General features: G+C 40.3%; 1 long non-coding RNA gene across 1 annotated transcript in view; it reads left to right on the forward strand.

The window, feature by feature from the left end:
- The window catches only part of LOC134448949 (uncharacterized), a 33,935-nt gene extending 28,820 nt beyond the window's left edge, over positions 1 to 5,115 (forward strand). The window contains exon 3 of the long non-coding RNA XR_010034877.1: positions 5,066 to 5,115. This is a non-coding gene — a long non-coding RNA (uncharacterized LOC134448949). The remainder of the gene's footprint in view (positions 1 to 5,065) is intronic.
- The last annotated feature ends 885 nt before the right edge of the window (positions 5,116 to 6,000 follow it).

A 6,000-nucleotide genomic window follows, 5' to 3' on the forward strand; every position in this document is an offset into this window, starting at 1 on the left:
ATTAATCACTTGGCTTCAGAAGTCGCTCATATGAAAGCTACTACCCTCATAAATGAAGTTTTATGTACAAAAATAAATTACTTGCACTGAAGAAAGACTAATTTAATTAACACAGAAAGGGCAGATTTTGGCAAGACAAGAATTTTGCAACATAGTACTGAAGCGATATACAAACCCCAACGGTTAAGTTGGGACACTTGGTAAACTATGAATACATTAAAAAAATATTCAATCCATTCATTATAGGGAATAGTGTAAAGACGACATATTTAGTGTTACCGAGAAAAATACTGTTTCGGAGGACACATGTAGGCCTACTCATTTCTAATTTGATTACAGCAACACGTCTCAAGTTAGGACGGGGATCAGTGAAATGAAATAAACATCCAATAAGATAAAACAACGCAAGGAAAAACATTTCAAAATGAATCATACTGATGGAAAATTGAGTGTTCAGGTATAGGACCAGGGCTGTCGTTAGCCCTATTTTACATTTGTATTAGCCACCCTCTAATTATTTTGCAATTAAAAATTAATATTTTTTTCAAAAACAAATGCAGTAAAGCACTGAATACGAGCCACCAAGAAGGCAAGTTAATCTGAATACAAGTTCCTGTTTCAACTTAATACTTTCACTNATTCTTGAAAGTTCGGCAAAAACATGTCCACGCACTGATGAAGGCTTGATAGCCGAAACGCGTTTGCTTTTTGGACATGGTGGTAATATAAATAAATAATGAGACGCAGTTTGTGAGTGCGGATTTTTCTTCCTTAAAGGGACAGTTTGGTCAATTTCAACATGCAGTTGTAATGCTCACACTACCCTGGACTTGTCAGTACCTGGTGATGCCACATTTTAAAAATGAAACATAGGCCAACTCCAAATATTTTCCCAAAAGGTACTGCTGTTTGCTAGTTGTCTGCTGATGTTTTATAACCTTTTGGATGTTTTTGGGAATAAATAAAAATGTTTTGTTGAAATGTAAACAAAGAGCTGCCCCCATTACAATGACCAGGATCTCGGAAACGGCTGAAGAAGAAGAAGAAAAAATCCCAGGCACTGACAAGCCCAGGGTAGTGTGAGCATTACAACTGCATGTTGAAATTGACCAAACTGTCCCTTTAAGGCAAAAACATGTAACAGCAAAAAACATGCTAATTCTGTTGAAAATCAACTACATTTTCATTTACAAAATGAATATAGGCAAAGACCAAGGGGTCTGTTACACAAATGCACAGTTGTTTGAAATATGTAAGTGTAATTGTATTACTTTTCATGGCGGCAAACATGCTCATACCCTGTAAAAATGACTGTTCAAGGACAGACATCATCATTTCAATTGACTTAAAATAAGAAAATCACTGATGAAATTGAATAGTATCACCATGACATGGAAGAGCGTATTGAAATGGTTCTACAGATATGCACATAGTGTAAAACAATATTTAACATTATTTTCTGATTGCTCAAAATGTGTCCAGCATATTCGTCACCACTAAGGCTGTAACGATACACCCAACCCACGATTCGGTTTGTATCACGATGTATGACCCACGGTTCGATATGCCCCACGATTTCACACAAAAAAATAGAAAAAAAAAAAAAATAAAAATAAGAAGGCAAGGCAAGGCAAGGCAAGTTTATTTATATAGCGCATTTCATACACAGGTGCAACTCAATGTGCTTCACAAAGTTAACAAATGTAAATGAAAGGAAAACAGGGAAATGAAGAAAGAAGATGAATTATATATATACTTTGTAATTAATATCTATTTTGCATTTACCTGCCTGCATTATTTTTGTAGGTTTACAAGGCTGAATGATGTTGCAGATATAGGCTACCACTGCAACCAAAACACAACACAGATAAATAAGGGATATTAGTTCACCAAGGGAAAAGGCTTATAAATAGGCTAAGATCATATGTTGAGAGATAAAGAGAGAGAGAGAGAAAGAGAGGGGGGGGGGGTTGGTCAGGGTGTATGGTCATTGGCAGCTGTCTTACTTTATCAAACATTAGGCCTATCCAATTAATATCCAAACATTTAAACAACACTGGCCATATATCGTCAGGAAACATGTTGTATTAAGTTAGGCTATTTAAAGAAATGCAACACTTAATTTTGATTAAGTTAAATATTTCCGTAGTTTTTTTTGATCGTGCAGCAGCGCCTGCCCGTAGCCTACAATCAAAACTCGAAATGAACCTCAGTTAGTTCTCACTGCGCGCACATTTTTTGTTTTGTTTTGTGATTTGACATTTTGTCAAGAGCGAGAATGAATGCAGAGGCTGAAATGGAGCATGCTTTCTGTTTATGCTGGCGATAATTTTACAATATAGCCTAACATTAATGTGGGAAGAAATAATGCTGCATAATATCCTGCCTATCGACCTCAACGTTCGTGCTTCGAGCACCTCCCTACAAGCGATTCCAGGCTGGTGTATAGGCAGGCGGAACATCTCGTGCGCTCTCTCTCTCTCTCGCTCTATCTCTCTAGCTCCGCTCCAACGTCAAACTCCACTCGCAATACATCGCGCATGCATGAATAAACAAGGCCGACAGGCGGACAACAGATGCGTCCCTCTATGCCAGTTCCAACAATGCAATCCCCCAACCCCCCCCCACAAACACCCCCCTGGCCTCCTCCTAACCTGTCAACGCCCCCCTGAGGATGTACTTTTTGTTTATTGGTCATCATGGACACTCCAAATAATGTGGCAGGCAGCAAAATGGCAAGACATGGCTTTATTTTTTGCAGTTCAGGCTATAATAAGCTTATCATTCTTGGATTTGGAAAAGAACCATATGATTTCAAATAGATGAAGTAGGCTACATTACAAATGACCAGACATTTATTAGTATCAACCTTTAGTATCATGCCATTTCAGCATCATGTGCATGTGGGAAAGAATTTAAACATCGACAAATAATAAATAAATAAAAGTTTTGGTGAATCATTATGGGTTCACCCTTTAGGTGAATGTGCGCTTATTTTTCAAAACCAGCTTCACCGTCAAGGCACAAAGCAGTGAGCTCCCGTGCCAGAGTTTACCAAATTCACACGACTACAAAGCAATTACGAAAGACGCGTTCTGTCCTGTGCTCTCTCTGAGCGCAGCGAAAAGCACCTGTGGGGTACGAGCCCGCCAACGAAAGAACCTCCCTGTAGGCTACGAGTAGGCTAAACACACCGTATGTCAAATGGCCCAGCTGTCTACTTGTAGTTCGAGCACCATGCTCCAGTGCACAGCGTAAACTGACTAGGGTACTGAAAAGGCAGAAGTAAACTCGCTGGGAATATTAAAAGGGAGGCTCGTAGGCTACACACAGACCTCTGAACCCGAGTTTGTGGACTGGAGAAAAGCGGAGGAAAATGTGAATGTTATGAAAGAAAAAAAAGCTAACCAAATGTTACAGGTCCACGTTTAGAGGAAGAGCTGCGCTGCGGGTCGCCTATCAACTAATTACAGTTCCATGTCGTGGAGCGTTATGCAAAGCAAACGCCCCTCTATCCACGCACAAATGAAAATGTGAATGTTTTGAAAGGAGAAAAGCTATAACCAAATGTTACAGGTCGACGTTTAGAGGAAGAGCTGTATGCGCTGCGGGTCGCCTGTCAACTAATTACGGTTCCATGCCGTGGAGCGTTATGCAATGCAAACGCCTCTCTATCCGAGCACAAACATCTGTGTCAAAAACTGCCTGCCAACTTCTAAATCGTTCATTTCCGCGAGTTTCTGACGAACCAAAATAAAGTTGCCTCCCATTGTCCAAACGCAAAACAATGGCGAAAATTGAATGCCCCCCTCAGTTGTCTCACAATGCTATCAGCCGTCTTGCCTGTTTGGTAATACGTTCTGGCTTGCACGCATTCGCTCCGCCCTCAGTTGTCTCACAATGCTATCAGCCGTCTTGCCTGTTTGGTAATACGTTCTGGCTTGCACGCATTCGCTCCGGTCCAAAATGGCAACTCTGCCGCCTTGTGGCCACAGTAGGAACAATTGAAGGAATGCGTTTCGGACGGACGGACAGACAGACCCTCTTATAGAGATGCTGGGACGCATCTAAAAATCTAGACACGTTTATAAAAGCCTTCTTAGTCTGTTGTTAATTTGTCCTTCATCTTCCGATGTTTGCCCAAGTTTTTCGTCTCACCGAGGTTGCTCGGCAATGGATAACAACAACGTGCTGGTTGGAAGGAGCATTTTATATGAGAAAGGGGTGAATGGAACTGTTACTCGAACGTGTGCGCCCTTTTTCTACTGGTCTTTTTAAGCGCATATGCAAACTCTTGCTTGTATGTTGCCTGTTGTGTTGTACACTGAGGGGCAACAACCTTAAAAGGGCACATTGCGATTCTGTGAGGAAGCTTCGCGATAGGGGTTCGTGGGTCTGCGTACCGCGATCCCTCGGTTCGATGCAATATCGTTACAGCCTTAAGCTGGGCTTACACTGTGCGACTTTTGCCCCAATTTTTCGCGTCGTACGGTGGAAGCATTTCGCTCGCATCCGACTGTCGGCTCATGTAGTGTGAGGACGTGAGTCGTGAGCTGTGAACTTTTAAACAGTGAAATTCCATCGTGCAGTGTGAGCAGAAGCTTAAGACCCACGAGTGAAAATATAGCACAGTGTATGCCCGGCTTTAGTCACCACCGTCAGATTTTTTTTTTTAAAGACAATAAAATCAGGTAGGCTATGCACAGGTCATTGTCATTGCTGAGGACCCCTGTTCAAACCTTAAGCTCTACATAAGTCAAAGTTAGAAATCACTGTGCTTCCACTATGCTACACATTTTCCAGAAATGTTCCTGGAATGTTCCACCCTCTTGTAACCCTAACCCACTGTTTACATGATTTTACTTATTTATTGATTGATACGAATGGGACTGCTAGTAAAAAAAAAAACATATTTTTACCCCTGCCTGATCATTAAATTAGCCTAAATGTTGGAAAAACAGTTATTTTTATCATTATTATTATCTTGTATATCATTATTATAAATCTTGAAAATCTAACTTCTAATTCAAATTTCTGAGCATGGTGTGTATTTTGTCTCCTGCAGCATGATCGCCATTTTATCTACTATATCGTATGCAGTACCTATGGGGTAAGGTGCAACATATCAAATTTAGGTATAATTACAATAGTCATCTACTCTGCAATCCTAAAAGATGTTACACGTGATCACTCCTGTCCTCTTAGGTTAGAAACCAGCGGACTCTAACAGTGAAGGACATAAATGACAATTCGCCAATATTTGAGAGACACGAGTACAGTGTAAAAGCCTCTGAGGTAAGGACACTGCCTTTGTCAGGATTATTGATTTTCTCTTCAAAAATGAATTTCAGGCAACTTCTACAAAAACCGGGTTGTAGTATCAAGAGTTTTTCTAATGTTTTTAATTTCTGTTACAGACTTTGCCAGTGGGAAGTGTGGTGATTCAAGTCAAAGCCACTGATGCAGATGCGACTCCAGAATTCAATACTATATACTACAACATACACGTAAGTTTGCAAATTAAACAGCTTTTTTTAGAAGTAGTGTTGTTAAGTATAGACCTTGTTGCATTAAATATGTTTTTTTCCTTCTCTGTACACAGCCACCCTCAGATACATTTGACGTGACAACTGACGGTTCAGTGATATTGACTAAACAACTGAACTTTGCTGTGACTACCTCATACCGTTTCAGTGTGATAGCCATGGTAAACATCTATACTACTTATGATCTAGGGCCATATTATGTTTGACAACACCAACAGTACAAATAGTCAAGTTAGCATTATTGTTAATTTCTTTACAGAGGGCGTTCCACATAGTGAGATGGCTCCTGCATCTCCCTTAGCGAACTGGGGTTACCGAGTAACCTACTGTGCTGCTTGAATGTGCTATACTGTACGTGAACCCTCCAGACATGGTCAATTATGTTTTATTTTTTATTTATTTGTGTGTGTGTGGGGGGGGTGGGGGCCATTAACAGAAACTTATTTAATAGACA

This window comes from Engraulis encrasicolus, chromosome 1 (assembly GCF_034702125.1).
Source record: "Engraulis encrasicolus isolate BLACKSEA-1 chromosome 1, IST_EnEncr_1.0, whole genome shotgun sequence".
Classification (NCBI taxonomy): domain Eukaryota; kingdom Metazoa; phylum Chordata; class Actinopteri; order Clupeiformes; family Engraulidae; genus Engraulis; species Engraulis encrasicolus.